At 41.9% G+C, this 19,089-nt stretch overlaps 1 protein-coding gene across 5 annotated transcripts in view; it reads left to right on the forward strand.

The window, feature by feature from the left end:
* LOC139557566 (uncharacterized) overlaps positions 1 to 19,089 on the forward strand; it is a 182,432-nt gene that overhangs the window by 4,380 nt on the left and 158,963 nt on the right. Inside the window, exons 2-7 of one of the 5 annotated variants that reach the window (XR_011671429.1) lie at positions 1,133 to 1,216; positions 11,672 to 11,715; positions 13,062 to 13,200; positions 13,337 to 13,481; positions 13,679 to 13,779; positions 13,873 to 14,157. The exons of 1 other annotated variant lie outside the window; for it this stretch is intronic. The gene's annotated coding sequence lies outside the window, so the exon portion shown is untranslated. Of the gene's footprint in view, positions 1 to 1,132; positions 1,217 to 11,671; positions 11,716 to 13,061; positions 13,201 to 13,336; positions 13,482 to 13,678; positions 13,780 to 13,872; positions 14,158 to 19,089 lie in introns of those variants that run through there. 3 more of the 5 variants (XR_011671428.1, XR_011671430.1, XR_011671427.1) reach the window with 3 other exon arrangements.

The following is a 19,089-nucleotide window of genomic DNA, read 5'->3' on the forward strand; positions in this document are numbered from 1 at the left end:
CCGCCTGACCCTCCCGACCGGGTACCCCCGAGCCCACAACGGACACTTTGTCCGACTCTTCCTTAATTTTCCACCTCGCCCCAAGCATCATGACCGTAGATGCGAGTCACGCTAAAGCCAACCCGGCCTATACTGAACAGCTAACTCGCCTAGTCTCTATCCCGTAGTTCGAAAGCACTTCTGACACCAATGTAATGACCCGGCTGGGTCATAAAGGGAAAAGAGACGGACTCTAGGTGTGCAGGTCAGAACACAGGTTTATTCCTAAACTGGGCTATTGTTCCGGCCACAGCCCACGCCGCTAAATGCCGAACGTACACAATGTTACCCTGTCGAGTTAAGGGTCACTCTCATAGGAACAGATCAAGGCCCCGAACAGAAAGAAAGAAAGATGAGACAGTAATCCCTATTTATGCATTTCCAAATCCCGCGGGATTACCCATCATACCTTTCCATCTTCCTGACATATTTAACCCCTGCTAGTAGCCATGAGAACCATAACACACCCACAAACACAGAACACAATACTGGGTTGTTACAATATATTTAATGGTCTCGTTGCAAAAGCTAAATTGTCGCTAGGGGACTTTGAAGCACCCGTGTGGCGATCTTGGAGTAAACTGACGATAGCAAAGATTATAGCAAACACCACAGAAACGGAATTGGTGCTCGCTAGCTCTGCAAATTCAGTTATTGTGGTTAGCCAGCCAATATAAAACAAACTATATAAAATGACAAAAGGTTGCAGCTTACATTGTGTAAATGGTGAGCTCATACAGCTGTCAACCCTTGTCACTGCAATCAGTTTCACATTTACTAGCTAGCTACCTGGTAGATCGAAGCCCGTTATATGTGATAGAAGCCCATCTGCTACTGTAAATAACCTGCACACTGTGTGGCTAATCCAGGTTCATACACACAATAGCTGCATTTGCAGAGTTAGCGCGCAAAACGATGCAGCAAACGCTAGCTAGCTAGCCCGCCAGGTAGAAAAAAGATGGATCTCAGAGCATTTTCAGTACACCAAAACGAAGTAAGAACCCTAGTAGCCTAATATCTCAGACTACTTGATAAAATGTTCATAAGAAAGAAGTGAAATCCTAATGGAAATGTTTCATAATGATGTCATTAGGCAGAGCAGGCAACATATGGCACACAGACAGCAGAGCTGGGGAAAGAGAGTGAGGGACAGACTGGCAGAGACAGGGAGTCTCAGGTAAGTTTGAGTCTTTGTTTGGCAACATTATGAAAGGTTCTCTCTTTTTTTAGACTTGTAAAATAGGGACATAATTGGACAACGCCATGGATACCCCCACTCTCAACTTAAACTGGTGACTGAACTAAGATTTGTTTAAGGCAATGGTATTGATGTTGTGATTAATTGTAAGTTTTGGGTACCGGTAGTTAGGAGTATGGCAAAGACCTTATTTATTTTCCAGGGGACAGACTGTAAGTGAGGGTGGTGGAAGGGAAAGAGCCAGGGAGAGAGACTTCAGATGACAGTGTCACAGCCACGTCAGGACCAGGTATCAACTTGTTGTCAGCAGCACCACTATATGGGACAGTGGCACAGCATTGTCCAGTTACCTCAGTGATGGCACAAAACCATATCAGCCACACCCACAATTTATAGTACTGGAAACTCTTGCCAACAGTGTGTTGATGTTTCAAGAGAACTGGTTTTGCGATTTTCCCCTGGCTACATGGCTCACTGTAGCCAAGGGTTTTCAAGCCAGCCATCTTTTGGCCAAAGAGCGGATGCTGCCTTCATTAATGCAGGATTTAGGAACTGGAGAAAAGCCATTGTAAAATTTGCAGCACATCAAAACTGCCAAACCCACCGCCACTTAGTAACTGTAACAGCACACCAGCTAAATCCAATGAGTGCCCAGTTATCCAGTGCGTGGGGTAAACAGCAGGAGGACGCAAGGCATTGCTTGATGAAAATTGTTAGTTTGGTGCGGCATGTAGCAAGACCAGGACATGCCTTTTAGAGGCCACACGGATGACAGTTGGAATTTATACCAGCTTTTGAAACTTAGGACAGAAGGGGATGATCCCATTTTACAGAAGTGGTTAACAGAGCGTACCACAATGTACACAGGCATTGCAGCTGAGATTAGGTCTTTTCCGATTGTACAATTTTCAGTAATTGTTGATGGTACTCAAGATGTCTCTGGTACTGAGCAGGAGAGTGTCTGCCTGCGTTATGTATACCATGACCTTGTCCCTCACGATGAGTTTATTGGGCTATACAGGGTGTTGGAGACAACAGGTGAGGGATTTGCGAAAGTGGCAACTGATGTGTTGTTGAGGCCCAATTTGCCCATGTCTAGCTTACGTGGGCAGAGTTATGATGGTGCCTCAAACATGGCAGGACAATACACTGGTGCACAGGCAATTGTGAGGAGGCAGCAGCCATTAGCCCTCTATGTGCATTGTGGAGCACACTGTGTAAATCTGATTACACAGGCTGGCTGCTCAGCCTCCCCACTGATCCGGGATTCCCTTTCTTGGGTCCATCAGTTAGGTGTCCTCTATCAATCAAATGTTTTTATAAAGCCCTTTTTACATCAGTTGATGTCAGCCAGGAAAGTTTAAGAGCATGTTTGAATCAATTGCCACATCTGAAAATGCACATCTGACCACCCTGAAACCCCTATGTCCAACAAGGTGGACTGTGCAGAATACTGCTATTAGAGCTGTGCTAGGGCAGTATGAGCAGGTACTAAGCAGCCTAGAGGAGATGGCAAAAACTGCATTCAAGACAGCTTCAACTGCCATTGCTGAAGTGCTCAAATAAGCCAAAGGCAAGACTGTGTTGGGCCTCACACTTGCCTCTGCTGTTCTTGGAGAGCTTGAATGCATAAACATTTCACTGCAGAATAAAACTCAGACTCTCTGGTATGCAGGCTGCAGTCGACTGTGTGCGGTCTTCTCTTAGGGGAAAGATAAATGATGAAAGCTACCTTGCACTGTATGAGAAAGCAACAACATTGATTGACTCCATTGAGACACACGATTTGCTGGCAAAGCAGTGGATCATTATAGTGCAGATTTTTTTTTTAAGTGTTGGATGGTATGGAACTTAAGTTTGGCGAACGTTTTGACCAGGACAGTCTAAACGGCCTGCAAAATTTGGAAAGAGCGCTTCTCACGGGGGAGTTGGATGAGTCTCTAGATCAGTACCCTGAGCTGAACATAGATTCTCTTTCAGTGCAGTTGCCTCTGTCGCAACCAATACCCCTGTAGCAGCAGTGGAGAGGCAGCAGAGGTCCTCAGGAGGCTTCCAGTGGAGGTGCGGAGGTTGTTTGACCAAGTTGAGGTGCTGATCAGAATTTTGTTTGTGGTGCCAGTGTCTTCATGTGGGGCTGAGAGGAGTTTCAGTGCACTCCGTAGGTTGAAGACTTGGTTACGGGCTAGCATGTGCCAAGAGAGACTGAGCACTGTAGTTGTCTGTAATGTACATAAAGACAGTCTGGACAGTCTCTCAAGAAGGAAAATATCTGCCAGCAATTTGTTGGATCCATTGAAACCCGCAAACATGTTCGGTTCTTTTGTTCATTAGTTCAGTAGTGTGTAAAGCAGTGGTTCTCAACCTTTTTTGGGTACTGGAACCCTTGCATATTTTTAGGCAAGGTTTTGAGCGGTCCTCAGGGAGCCCCACCCCCTCTATATTATATGTTAAGTTACTGGAAACCTTGTGGTACTGAATATGTTCATTACACTTTTTATTTCACGGACCCCTTGCAATTACACCAGGGACCCCTAGGGGTCCACGGACCCCTGTTTGAGAACCCCTAGTGTATAGTATGATTTTTGTTTAGTAGTTCTCAGTTTTTAGTACATGACAGTACACTTACCAATTATTTATTTAATTTAAAATTGCATACTTTGTGTGACATACTTGTCCATAGCTGTTGTTTGAAGAGTTGAGACACTGACTGAACAATATGTTTTTTTTGAAGGATATTTGGTTGATTTATTTTGGTTATTCATTCAAGTAGTTATTTCGATTTTAGAACTGTACTTAATTTTGAGCTTTTTGTTCTTGTAAAGCTATTGTAGTAGACTCAGGCCAGTGGCACATATTTAGTGACTATATAAATGTACCAGAAAAAGTTAAATAAAAAGGTCAGTTAAATACTGAGACCAACTTTGTGATGGTTCTCAATAGAGATTATTTTAGATGAACTCGCAGCATGCTCATTGTATTTGCGAAAACTGCACACATACAGTGTATAGTACCATTGCCACCTACTGGCCTTTCTTGGTATTTCTGGTTGTAAATACAAATACCTGCATGCATACATACTGGACTGATAAGGAACACTGCTATAACTAGTATTAGTATATAATGATTTAAACATTTGAACAAGTTGAGACAACCCTTCAGTTAACTACCTATCAATTATCCAGTAGTAGTAATTATGGTTCCTCAATATACATTTAACATATTATAACGTAGGCTATGTGTTACAGCACTACTTTTGGTGTCCCCCTCAGGAATTGCTCTTTAGAAAATTTCATGTAATTGTCCTCCCCAAAGTTGATATCAACTTTTCGCCCATGGGTAGGGGTAAAGTGACTATACATACAGTGGTTGCTCCATTATAAGTTTTGCGATTTATGCTGCCGGATTTAGAGGTAATTTGTGGTTTAGTACGGTACTGTGTCACCACTTCATTGCTCCAGACCAGCGCATGGGAGAGTTAGAGCACTGATTATGCTCTTGGGTCCTACTGTGTCTCTATCTGACAATGAATGAGCGACATAAACCTAAATAGAAACTGATAATTGTGCACGATTTCAGTATTACTTACTAAAACTGTTGTTACACTAAGGTTTTTATTCTTTTAATTTGTTAGGATTATTTTGGTTTTACAATGCCTGAGTGGCGCAATGGTCTAAGACACTGCATAGCAGTGCAAGCTGTGTTGCTACAGATAGCCCAGTACTGTACTCCTGACCGTCACGTTGTACAGCGCCATATTTTCCGTTCCATCCTAACGGACACCCAGAGGGTTTTTTGTTTTTCTTGGAATAGAAACACCATATTATTGATCAAATGAATTAAGCAAGTACCAGTCAAAAGTTTAGACACACCTACTCATTCAATTTTTTACATTGTAGAATAATAGTGAAGACATCACAACTATGAAATAACACACGTGGAATCAGTTAAGAACAAATTCTTATTTACAAGGACAGCCTACCCCTTCCTCCCCGTTGGGGAATTGAACCCAGGTGTCCCGCGTGCCTGCATTCTCAAGCACAGTCTCTATTGAAGACTATCAAATGCTTCTCAAAGATGCCCTCTGGTGGTCAAACTAGCACCAATGGTTCCAGTGGTTGACACTTCAATAACGTGCCATAGAATTCTGCGGCACCATGCAAGCTGTGCCGCAGTACGCTGCAACTTTAAAAGGATGAGCCACTGTAGATAATACCCAGCGAGTAGCAGCAGTGTAAAAACAAAGCGGGAGGAGGGGTTAAATGCGTATAGTCCGGGTGGCCCTTTGATAAATTGTTCAGGAGCCTTTTGGACCTAGACTTGGCGGTCCGGTACCACTTGCCATGCAGTAGCAGAGAGAACAGTCTATGACTTCGGTGACTGGAGCCTTTGACAATTTTTTGGGCCTTCCTCTGACATCGCCTAGTAAACTCAGCAAAATACGAAACGTCCCTTTTTCAGGACCCTGTCTTTCAAAGATAATTTGTAAAAATCCAAATAACTTCACAGATCTTCATTGTAAAGGGTTTAAACACTGTTTCCCATGCTTGTTCAATGAACCATAAACAATTAATGAACATGCACCTGTGGAACGGTCGTTAAGACGCTTACAGATGGTAGGCAATTAAGGTCACAGTTATGAAAACTTAGGACACTAAAGAGGCCTTTCTACTGACTCTGAAAAACACCAAAAGAAAGCTGCCCAGGGTCCCTACTCATCTGCGTGAATGTGCCTTAGGCATGCTGCAAGGAGGCATGAGGACTGCAGATGTAGCCAGGGCAATAAATTGCAATGTCCATATTGTGAGACGCCTGAGACAGCGCTACAGGGAGCAGGACGGACAGCTGATCGTCCGCGCAGTGGCAGACCATGTGTAACAACACCTGCACAGGATCGGTACATCCGAACATCACACCTGCGGGACAGGTACAGGATGGCAACAACAACTGCCCGAGTTACACCAGGAACGCACAATCCCTCCATCAGTGCTCAGACTGTCTGCAATGGGCTTGTAAGCCTGTTGTAAATCACCAGACTTCACCGGCAACAACGTCGCCTATGGGCACAAACCCACCGTCGCTGGACCAGACAGGACTGGTAAAAAGTGCTCTTCACTGACGAGTCGCGGTTTATGTCTCACCAGTTGTGATGGTCGGATTCGCGTTTATCGTCGAAGAAATGAGCGTTACACCGAGGCCTGTACTCTGGAGCGGGATCGATTTGGAGGTGGAGGGTCCGTCATGGTCTGGGGCCATCCCATTAAGCACATCTGGGACCTGTTGGATCGGAGGGTGAGGGATAGGGCCATAACCCCCAGAAATGTCCGGGAACTTCCATGTGCCTTGGTGGAAGAGTGGGGTAACATCTCACAGCAAGAACTGGCAAATCTGGTGCAGTCCATGAGCAGTACTTAATGCAGCTGGTGGCCACACCAGATACTGACTGTTACTTTTGATTTGTCCCCCCCCCCTCTGTTCAGGGACACATTCTTCAATTTCTGTTAGTCACATGTCTGTGGAACTTGTTCAGTTTATGTCTCAGTTGTTGAATCTTGTTAAGTTTGCTGACAAACGCAGTTGAGTGAGAGGACGTTTCAATTTTTGCTGAGTTTATATACAGTTGAAGTCGGAAGTTTACATGCACTTAGGTTGGAGTCATTAACTTGTTTTTCAACCACTCCACAGATTTCTTGTCAACAAACTATAGTTTTGGCAAGTCGGTTAGGACATCTACTTTGTGCATGACACAAGTAATTTTCCCAACAATTGTTTACAGACAGATTATTTCACTTATAATCCACTGTATCACAATTCCAGTGGGTCAGATGTTTACATACACTAAATTGACTGTGCCTTTAAACAGCTTGGAAAATTCCAGAAAAGGATGTCGTGGCTTTAGAAGCTTCTGATAGGCTAATTGACATCATTTGAGTCAATTGGAGGTGTACCTGTGGATGTATTTCAAGGCCTACCTTCAAACTCAGTGCCTCTTTGCTTGACATCATGGGAAAATCAAAAGAAATCAGCCAAGACCTCAGAAAAAAATTGTAGACCTCCACAAGTCTGGTTCATCCTTGGGAACAATTTCCAAATGCCTGAAGGTACCACGTTCATTTGTACAAACAATAGTATGCAAGTAATAACATCATGGGACCACGCAGCCGTCATATCGCTCAGGAAGGAGACGTGTTCTGTTTCCTGGAGATGAACGTACTTTGGTGCAAGAAGTGCAAATCAATCCCAGAACAACAGCAAAGGACCTTATGAAGATGCTGGAGGAAACGGTACAAAAATATCTATATCCACAGTAAAACCAGTCCTATATCGACATAACCTGAAAGGCCGCTCAGCAAGGAAGAAGCCACTGCTCCAAAACCGCCATAAAAAAGCCAGACTATGGTTTGCACCTCAACTGCACGTGGGGACAAAGATTGTACTTTTTGGAGAAACAAAAATATAATTGTTTGGCCATAATGACCATTATGTTCGGAGGAAAAAGGGGGAGGCTTGCAAGCCAAAGAACACCATCCCAACCGTGAAGCACGGGGGTGGCAGCATCGTGTTGGGGTGCTTTGCTGCAGGAGGGCCTGGTGCACTTCACAAAATAGATGGCATCATGAGAATGGAAAGTTATGTAGATATATTGAAGCAGCATCTCGCAAATGGGTCTTCCAAATGGACAATGACCCCAAGCATACTTCCAAAGTTGTGGCAAAATGGCTTAACTTCTCTGGGATATGTGGGACGCTATTGTCCCACTTGGCCAAAAGCCAGTAAAAATGCAGAGCGCCAAATTCAAATATATTACTATAAAAATCAAACTTTCATGAAATCACACATGAAAGACACCAACTTAAAGCTACACTTGTTGTGAATCCAGCCAACATGTCTGATTTTAAAAAAGGATTTACGGCGAAAGCACACCAAACGATTGTTAGGTCAGTACATAGCCACAGACAACACAGCCATTTTCCCAGCCAAAGATGGGAGTCACAAAAAGCAGAAATAGAGATCAAATTAATCACTAACCTTTGATCTTCATCAGATGACACTCATAGGACATCATGTTACACAATACATGTATGTTTTGTTAGATAATGTGCATATTTATATCCAAAAATCTGTTTACATTGGCGCCATGTTCAGAAATTCCTCCAAAATATCCGGAGAAATTGCAGAGAGCCACATCAACTAACAGAAATACTCAAACTTTGATGAAAGATACATGTTTGACATATAATTAAAGATACACTTGTTCTTAATGCAACCGCTGTGTCAGATTTCAAAAAAACTTTACGAAAAAAGCAAACCATGCAATAATCTGAGACGACGCTCAGATAGAAACAACATTTCTCCGCCATGTTGGAGTCAACAGAAATTACATCATAAATATTCCCTATGATGATCTTCATCAGAATGCACTCCCAGGAATCCTAGTTCCACAATAAATTGTTGTTTTGTTCGATAATGTCCATTATTTATGTCCAAGTAGCTACTTTTGTTAGCACGTATAGTACACATATCCAAACGCTCGCGCAGATCCAGGTAAACGTCGGACGACAACTTCAAAAAGTTATTACAGGTCGAATAAACTTGTCAAACTAAGTAGAGAATCAATCTTTAGGATGTTATCATAAATATTCGTTCCAACCGGAGAATTCCTTTGTCTATAGAAGTAATGGAACGCAAGTCGATATCATGTGTAATGCACGTGACCAAGAACTGGCTCTCTGCCAGACTATTGACTCAAACAGCTCCCATCCGGCACCACATCACAGTAGAGGCTTCATTCAACGTTCTACAGAATGTCATCTAGTGGAAGGCGTATGATGTGCAAACAGATCCATATCCCACTGGGATTTCAATAGGCGATGAGTTGAAAATCGACCAGCCTCAGAATTCTCACTTCCTGTTTGGATTTTTTTTCAGGTTTTTGCCTGCCATATGAGTTCTGTTATACGCACAGACATCATTCAAACAGTTTTAGAAACTTCAGTGTTTTATATCCAATATTAATATGCATATATTAGCATCTGGGGCAGAGTAGGAGGAAGTTCACTCTGGGCACGCTATTCATCCAAAGTGAAAATGCTGCCCCCTATCCTAGAGAAGTTAAGGACAAAGTCAAGGTATTGGAGTGGCCATCACAAAGCCCTGACCTTAATCCCATAGAAAATTTGTGGCCAGAACTGACAAAGTGTGTGCGAGCAAGGAGGCCTACAAACCTGACTCAGTTACACCAGCTCTGTCAGGAGGAATGGGCCAAAATTCACCCAACTTATTGTGGGAAGCTTGTGGAAGGCTACCTGAAACATTTGACCTAAGTTAAACAATTTAAAGGCAATGCTACCAAATACTAATTGAGTGTATGTAAACTTCTGACCCACTGGGAACGTGATGGAAGAAATAAAAGCTGAAATAAATCATTCTTTCTATTATTCTGACATTTCACGTTTTTTAAATAAAGTGGTTATCCTAATTGACCTTAGACAGGGAAATTTTACTAGGATTAAATGTCAGGAATTCTGAGAAACGGAGTTTAAATGTATTTGGCTAAGGTGTTTGTAAACTTCCGACTTCAACTGTAAGTCCCGGATGACAGGAAGCTTTGCCTCAGTGATGTACACTACCCTCTGTAGCGCCGCCTTACGGTCGGATGCCGAGCAGTTGCCATACTAGGCGGTGATGCAACTGGTCAAGATGCTCTCGATGGTGCAGCTGTAGAACTTTTTGAGGATCTGGGGACCCATCCCAAATCTTTTCAGTCTCCTGAGGGGGAAAAGGTGTTGTCGTGCCGACATTATTCACATTTTCTTATTTATTAAACATTTGATTTCAATACAGTTTCTTTCCCAAAATGGAAATGTTATGAACAGAGTGGACTAAGTTGGTCTTAAGGCACTGCATCTCAGTTGCGAGCTGTGCCACTAGAGATCCTGGTTTGAATCCAGGCTCTGTCGCGGCCGGCTGCGACAGGGAGAACCATGGGCGGCGCACAATTGGCCCGCTCTAGCGATCCTGTGGCGGGCCGGTCGTGTTTCGGGGAACGCGCGACTCTCGACCTTCGCCTTTCCCGAGTCCGTATGGGACTTGCAACGATGAGACAAGACTGTAACTACCAATTGGATATAATGAAATTGGGGAGAAAAAGGGGTAAACATACAAATAAAATACACACAAAAAAAGGACTGCGTTTTGTCGACTTTACCGTTTGCCAAAGTTAAAATGTAGTTGCTTAGGGGTGCAAAGGGCGAATTGAGTTATTTCAGAGTAGGTATACCCTAACGGCAATATGCAAATACATGCTATAACGTGCTAATAGGACCTCGCTAGCTTGTGCTTGGCTCTGCACACCTCCTTGCTTGTTCTGCCCACTATGATTAATTTGCTCCCGTTGGAAACGACAGGTGGGCTCTTGGGTTAGTTATAAAAATATTCTCCCTATGCTGTCCGTCCAGTAGCGCAACAAGATTATGTACGGTGTAATGAAATACGTCACAATGTAAACAGGGCGTAACCCGGGTTGATGGTGCTTTCAAGACACCTGGGAACTCTGGAGGTTTGACATGGTCAAATCATGACAACAGTGATCTTCAGGTCGGAAAGTCAGCGCTGTAGAAAGATGCCCGCGTTTCCAACTTGGAGTTCCGACTTGGATGACCTTTCAAAACGATTTTACCCAGGCTGAGTTTGTTTTTCCCCCGAGTTTCCAGTTGTTGTGAACGCACTGAAGTCGAGATTTCCCATTTCCCAGGTGTTTTGAACGCGGCATGACTTCAATGTGCGAGGCTTTAGATAGGGCTGTTTTCTCTCGAATTCAAACAGAGGTACGCTACAACAGGACTTGCTCTTGGTTTGTTACATTTCAATTGAGAAAGCCTATCTACGGCGTGTAGTTCTATAGGATTTACCCCAAAATGTTGGGTCAGCAGAGATTCTCTAAATACAAGGCACTTAGATAAAGCTACAACTTTTACTTAACAGCTTAGGAGAACTTACGCAGCAGGTTAAGATGATTAACGTAAGAGGTTAGGATAATTAGGTTAAGGTTAGGGAAAAACGAATGTGGGGATTCCGCTCAGGCGTCTTTTTACAGTCGTTAGTGTTGAGTAAACCGTTTCTTTGTGGCAGATGAAGGATTTCTCAACTGAATCGGCGTAACGAATAAACCCAAGTTTTCCTAAAAATGAACAATGTGTCACGTTTTGCTTGCTAGCCAACCAACAACGTCAATGCCGCTATCAAGCCAACCTACTAAGATTACCTGAATGGAATGTATGAAACTGATCATGATTTAATCTAATTTCACTGCGATTGGTTAGTCAACATGCAGTAATACTTGTATACTGTCAATATCAATGAGATTAATTATTTGCGTTTAGATGACCAAAATAAGATTAACTAAGCCTACCTTTCACCTTTCCCCTCCCTTTTCAGTGATTGTGATGTGAACTACAAAAAAATGCAAACCAATACTTCAGGTCAGTATTATCAATAACCATGCATACCAATGTATATAGGCATGTGAGTTGTACAGTAGAAGACCTAGCTGAATAAGCTGTATGTGAGCATCTCTCCCTCTCTCTGTATGTCTGTCATTCTCTCTGTGTTTCTGTGTCTATAAGATGTATCTACATGTACTTTACACACAGTAGGCTGCTGATGGTAGGACGGCTCATAAAAATGGCTGGAATGGTATCAAACATGGAAACGATGTGTTTGATGTGCTTGATACCATTCCATTGATTTCGTTACAGTGATTACTATGAGCCCGTCCTCCCAATTAAAGTGCCACCGGCAGCCTGTGACACAATATGTAGGCCTAGACTACCAAAAACAGATTTTTATCCAGCTGAAGAAATTATGGTGTGTATTCTATAGTATGAGCTTTACAGTAGACCTAGCTACATAAGCTGTATGTGTGTAAGTCTCTCTGTCTAAAGCTAGGTTTCCTTACAGTTGGTGACGCATTTTCATGTGAATATTCAAAAATCTGCATAAAGAAAATATGCATATTTTCCCACCAGTGGTGTGTTTCCTCCAAGCATACTTGTTGTGGATAAACAGTACGTGATGACATTGTGTACACAATGTACTTTTTTTGCGTACGTTTTCGTGTACTGAATAAAAATCAAAAGTTGAATGTGTTTCCATCGCATTTTTACATTTTTGACTACTGATCGTTTTGTCAAACTGTTGCGTTAAATAGCAAATGTGCCTACTCTGGTCTTGGCGCGTGCTCTCTAGTCAAGAGCTCGTCGATACAGTGCGCATAGGCTAGTCTACATGATGACATTATTATGGATAAGAAAATATGTTTTTATTTGTAAAAAAAACAACAGTCAAGCATTGCTTATCATGTCACCAGTATCAGACAATTGATATTGATTGGAAAAGAGCATCAAGATCACCGTGCACCACCCCGTGAAGATCATCATACGTTATTTCATCTGTAGCCTAATAAACTGCATGGTTTCCCAAGTCGTTGTGGGAGGACCACACACACCATATCATCGCGTGACTCGAAGTTTACTTTGATATGATGGTTACTATATCAATATTTGCGCATGGTGTTTCCACTGCCATTTCTCGCATAATTAATTTTACAGACAAAAAGATCCCACCATGTTGAACAAACAAATGATCTGTATGCATTTATAAAATTGTACTGAAACGTCCTGTTTCCATCACAGCTGTCATTTAAAAAATATACGGTATGACTTTACTCGCATAAAAACTGGATGGAAACCATACTCGCATAATAACTGGATGGAAATGTGGTTTGTCTCTGTTTATCTAAGATGTTTTAAATTTTCGCATTCAACAGATCTTGCTTGGATTCCTGCCTCTTTCAAAGTTATAAGTAGGAACAATGGCTACATGTCTGGCACTGTGAAATCTGAGGAAGAATTGGGGTTCTTGCTAGAAAACCACAAAAGAGCCACTTACACTTCATTCAATACATGGTAGGTCTGAATGTGTCAATTTAGTCCATGTAATTAAATAATTTGTTGATTAGACATTTTAGTAGTTTTTATATATATGTATATGCTATTTCACTGTATTGATTTACCTACATGATCACTTCTGGTGATCCTCTAGGTCTGAACATAAAAAGGATCAAATCAAAAGAAGGCTACTTTGGCAAGTGGAGGATTATGCAGACGATGTCCCCGTTTGTGTTGAAAAAAGAGCTATCCTTGCCTGCCAGTATGGCAAAGCATCGAAAAGACCTTCTACAGCTGAGGTACATTGTCTAGTGTCATTATAAGGAATTCATATATACCCAAAGAATTGGAATAGTCTAAAGGCATAATGGGTTAAATAAACCTATCAACCACAAATCAAAGGTTGTAATACTCTGTTAGTTGTGCCTTCATTATTTCTTAACTCATTGACTCATTGATTTGTAATTTCTTCATTCATTGACAAATGTTTCTTTAGGAACAGCCTTCAGAACATGTATATAGCAAGAAAAGGTTATATGTGCCGAGGGGCAAAAAAGTGGACTGTCCAGCAAAGCTTTTCATTCGGCATGTAACTAGGTGAGTTAATTAGCACAGTGTAATGGATGCTTCAACAATGCCTCTAATTTCTCTAAGCTTTGATTAAATATGTATTAAACTGTTTTCTTTAAGGTATGACACATTTAGTGTCAAAGGGAATGCTTCAAGGGCAAAAAAACAAGAAGCAATGAAAAGGCTGAAGGAGGCATTGACTCGGACAAGCCCAGCTACATCATCATTCGTTCATGTCAAGTTCCCAATCGCTGAAGCACACCAAAATCACATTGTCAATGAAGCAAGTTGCTTTAAAAGGAAGATGCATCCACAAGAAAACATGGGGCAGGACACAGTCAGGGAAAACCACATCACAGCTGAACAGTGTGCATTAAGAGTTGAATTAAACAAAATAATGGATGCTACTTATCTATGTCAAGACATTGAGACCTTACAAAAGACAAAGGAATCTGTGGCAGACATTTGAAAATCCTTCATTGGCTCCTGTCCAAAAGGGAATAGTCTTCTGTTGCTGAGCAAAGAGAACCAATTGATGAGAGAAAACAACCAAATGCTTCGATCTCTCCCACCAAGAGTGAGAAAAGGAAAACTTAAGGGACAGTTTGAAATTTACTGGGGTGGGGCGGGGGGTCCAAAATAGGGGAGGGTTGTCTAACTGTTTTGGGGCTTTGGGGAGGGTTGTGTGCAGGTGCATAATTTGTGGGGAGGTCATGCGCACCTCCCATTTTTAGAAACAAGTCAATTTGACCCCTCAATAATACACCATGAGTGTGATTGATTGGGGGGAAAAAATTCCCCACTGTAAAGTGCCAGGCAGCTACTAGCTTTATGTGACACAGATAGAACAATGAGACAGATCTTTTACCGGATGTATAAATCTGAAGCATCAGGTTGGCATTTCGACTTACTCTCGTTACTGTATTTTGTGGTAAGCCCAGTGGCCCGCAGTGGGATTTTGGCTGACATTCTGCAAATTTTCTCATTGAAACATTTGATCTCAATGTTCCCAAAACTAGAATCTGTTGACTAAGTTATGTAGACTTTCCCTTTGCCAAATTTTCAAAAAATGGTGTTTAGGAGTGCAAGGGCGATATGAGTTATTGTATACGCACACTTCAGAGTAGGCGTTCCATAACGGAAATATGCAAATACATGGATAGCCAGTGCTTGGCTCTGCCCACCTCATTGCTTGTTCTGCCGCTATGATTCATTTGCTCCCATTGGAAACTAGAGGTCGACCGATTATGATTTTTCAACGCCGATACCGATTTATTGGAGGACCAAAAAAAGTCGATGCCGATTTATAAAATAATAATAAAAAAAAAAGGTATTTATTTGTAATAATGACAAATACAACAATAATGAATGAATGAACACTTTTATTTTAACTTAATATAATACATCAATCAAATCAATTTAGCCTCAAATAAATAAGGAAACATGTTCAATTTGGTTTAAATAATGCAAAAACAAAGTGTTGGAGAAGAAAGTAAAAGTGCAATATGTGCCATGTAAAAAAAGCTAATGTTTAAGTTCCTTGCTCAGAACATATGAAAGCTGGTGGTTCCTTTTAACATGAGTCTTCAATATTCCCAGGTAAGAAGTTTCAGGTTGAGGTTATTATAGGACTATTTCTCTCTATACCATTTGTATTTCATATACCTTTGACTATTGGATGTTCTTATAGGCACGTTAGTATTGCCAGTGTAACAGTATAGCTTCCGTCCCTCTCCTCGCCCCTACCTGGGCTCGAACCAGGAACACATCGACAACAGCCACTCTCGAAGCATCGTTACCCATCGCGCCACAAAAGTCGCGGCCCTTGCAAAGCAAGGGGAACAACTACTCCAAGTCTCAGAGCGAGTGACGTCACCGATTGAATCGCTATTAGCGCGCACCCCGCTAACTAGCTAGCCATTTCACATCGGTTACACCAGCCTAATCTCGGGAGTTGATAGGCTTGAAGTCATAAACAGCGCGAAGAGCTGCTGCTGAATGCTTAAGAGCCTGCTGCTGCTCAGTCAGACTGCTATATCATAGACTTAATTATAACATAACACACAGAAATACGAGCCTTAGGTCATTAATATGGGCAAATCCGGAAACTTTCTTTTCGAAAATAAAACGTTTATTCTTTCAGCAAAATTTGGAACCGTTCCGTATTTTATCTAACGGATGGCATCCCTAAGTCTAAATATTGCTGTTACATTGTACAATCTTCAATGTTATGTCATAATGTACAATTCTGGCAAATTAATTACGGCTTTTGTACCCTGATTGCTTGCACGGAACGCAAGGGAAGTGACAATTTCCCAAGTTATAAGAAATTCATGGTAGCAGGCAATATTAACTAAATATGCAGGTTTAAAAAATATATACTTGTGTATTGATTTTAAAGAAAGGCATTCATGTTTATGGTTAGGTACATTGGTGCAACGGTGCTTTTTTTCGCAAATGCGCTTGTTAAATCATCACCCGTTTGTCGAAGTAGGCTGTGATTCAATGAGAAATTAACAGGCACCGCATTGATTATATGCAACGCAGGACATGCTAGATAAACTAGTAATATCATCAACCATGTGTAGTTAACTAGTGATTATGTTAAGATTGATTGCTTTTTATAAGTTTAATGCTAGCTAGCAACTTATTTTGGCTTCTTGCTGCCCTCGCGTAACAGGTAGTCAGCCTGCCACGCAGGCTCCTCGCGGAGTGCAATGTAAGGCAGGTGCCTAGAGCGTTGGACTAGTAACCGGAAGGTTGCAAAAACTAATCCCCGAGCTGACAAGGTAAAAATCTGTCGTTCTGCCCCTGAACAAGGCAGTTAACCCACCGTTCCTAGGGCGTCAGTTAAGAATCTGTTCTTAACTGACTTGCCTAGTTAATAAAAGTTAATAAAGATGTAAAAAAAAAAATCTGCAAATCGGTGTCCAAAAATACCGATTGCCGATTTTTTTTTTTTTTTTTTTTACTGGGCACAGGGGATGGTAGAGTGTTTTCTTCCCTGGTTTACATTTGCTTTTTTGAAGGTTTTACTATGTCATTTCTTCCATCCAAGCCAAGTTTCCTCATCTGCTTGCATGCACCTACCTTATCAAGGTGTTTTGTTACTTCCCTTATGCACTTTTCTACACACTTACTATACCACAGGCCAATATAGTCTACCAGTCTGTCTATCCTGCCCTATCCACCATTCATAGTGACAATAGTAGTAGGTGGACTGTTTGTGCAGATCTGTAATAGGCTAACAAGCAATCATACCACACAAAATCATTCAAAGCGGCACCAATTTTCAATATCAATCCACAAGACCATAGAGGAATAGCTGATAAGCAGCGGAGAGTCAGGTGCATATGAAAGAACAGTGAAGACATGAGACACGCAGCTCAAAGCTCCCCTATTGATCCTGTTTAGGGAAAATACAATTATCCTCACTGACTCCCTAAAAACACGGCACTTCGCCGGAAGTTGTTTTCGTAGCAGGTTAGGAAAGCATTTAGGCTAACCCTATCTCTTTTACTTAACTTAATCTAATTCTCCTAACGTGCTACCTTAATTATCCTAACCTGCCTAGACTAGCCTGCAACACCACAATGCAATGAATAATTGTTTTCTGAGTACAAAATTATACTCTAAGCTGTAAACTGCAGTGCAAATGTCATTTGAGTAAACGGCGCAAAAGTCCTGTTTCATTCCATTTGGATCCGTTTTGGGTCTACTCTCGACAGTTTATAAGTATTTAGTATTTATTGTTAGGATCCCCAATAGCGATGGAACCCTAACCTGCAACGGCAGCAGCAGCTTTTCCTGGGGTCCAAACGGGATTAAAACAATTACATCATAATAAAACAGCCTACATCAAAAATAAAACAATACATCATACACTACATTATTACATTACTCCATTACAAATGTACAATATAAAATCTCCAATACTACAATGTGTTTGTGTGTAGAGTGCGTGTTATAGAATGTACAGTGCCTTTGGAAAGTATTCAGACCATATGAATTTTTACACATTTTGTTACGTTACAGCCTTTTTCTAAAATGGATATATATAAAGAAAGATCCTCAGCAATCTTCATACAATGGCCCATAATGACAAAGTGAAAACAGGTCTTTATAAATGTTTGTAAATTTATAACAATTTTTAAATGGATGCATTATTTACATAAGTATTCAGACCCTTTGCTATGAGACTTGAAATTGAGCTCAGGCGCATCTTGTTTCCATTGATCTTCCTTGATATTTCTTCAACTTGATTTGGAGTCCACCTGTGGTAAATTCAATTGATTGGACATGATTTGGAAAGGCACACACCTGTCTATATAAGGTCCCACAGTTGACAGTGCATGTCAGAGCAAAAACCAAGCAATGAGGTCGAAGGAATTGTCCGTAGAGCTCCGAGACAGGATTGTGTCAAGGCACAGATCTGGGAAAGGGTAGCAAAACATTTCTGTAGAATTGAAGGTCCCCAAGAACACAGTGGCCTCCATTATTCTTAAATGGAAGAAGTTTGTAACCACCAAGACTTCCTAGAGCTGGCCGCCCAGCCAAACTGAACAATCGGTGAAGGGCCTTGGTCAGGGAGGTGATCAAGAACCCGATGGTCACTCTGACAGAGCTCTAAAGTTCCTCTGTGGAGATGGGAGAACCTTCCAGAAAGACAACCATCTCCACAGCACTCCACCAATCAGGCCTTCATGGTAGAGTGGCCAGGTGGAAGCCACTCAGTAAAAGGCACATAACAGCCCGCTTGGAGTTTGCCAAAAGGCACCTAAAGGACTCTGACCATGAGAAACAAGATTCTCTGGTCTGACGAAACCAAGATTGAACTCTTTGGCCTGAATGCCAAGCGTCACATCTGGAGGAAACCTGGCACCATCCCTACGGTGAAGCATGGTGGTGGCAGAATCATGCTGTGGGGATGTTTTTCAGTGGCAGAGACTGGGAGAGTAGTCAGGATCGAGGGAAAGATGAACAGAGCAAAGTACAGAGATCCTTGATGAAAACCTGCTCCAGAGCACTCAGACTGGGGCAAAAGTTCACCTTCCAACAGGACAACGACCCTAAGCACACAGCCAAGACAATGCAGGAGTGGCTTCGGGACAAGTCTCTGAATGTCCTTGAGTAGCCCAGCCAGAGCCCGGACTTGAACCCGATCGAACATCTCTGGAGAAACCTGAAAATAGCTATGCAGCAACGCTCCCCATCCAACTGGATAGAGCTTGAGAAGATCTGCAGAAAAGAATGAGAGAAACTCCCCAAATACAGGTGTGCTAAGCTTGTAGCGTCACCCAAGTAGACAGCGATTATGTAATCGGTGCCAAAGGTGCT

The sequence above is a fragment of the Salvelinus alpinus genome, chromosome 28 (genome assembly GCF_045679555.1).
Source record: "Salvelinus alpinus chromosome 28, SLU_Salpinus.1, whole genome shotgun sequence".
Lineage (NCBI taxonomy): Eukaryota > Metazoa > Chordata > Actinopteri > Salmoniformes > Salmonidae > Salvelinus > Salvelinus alpinus.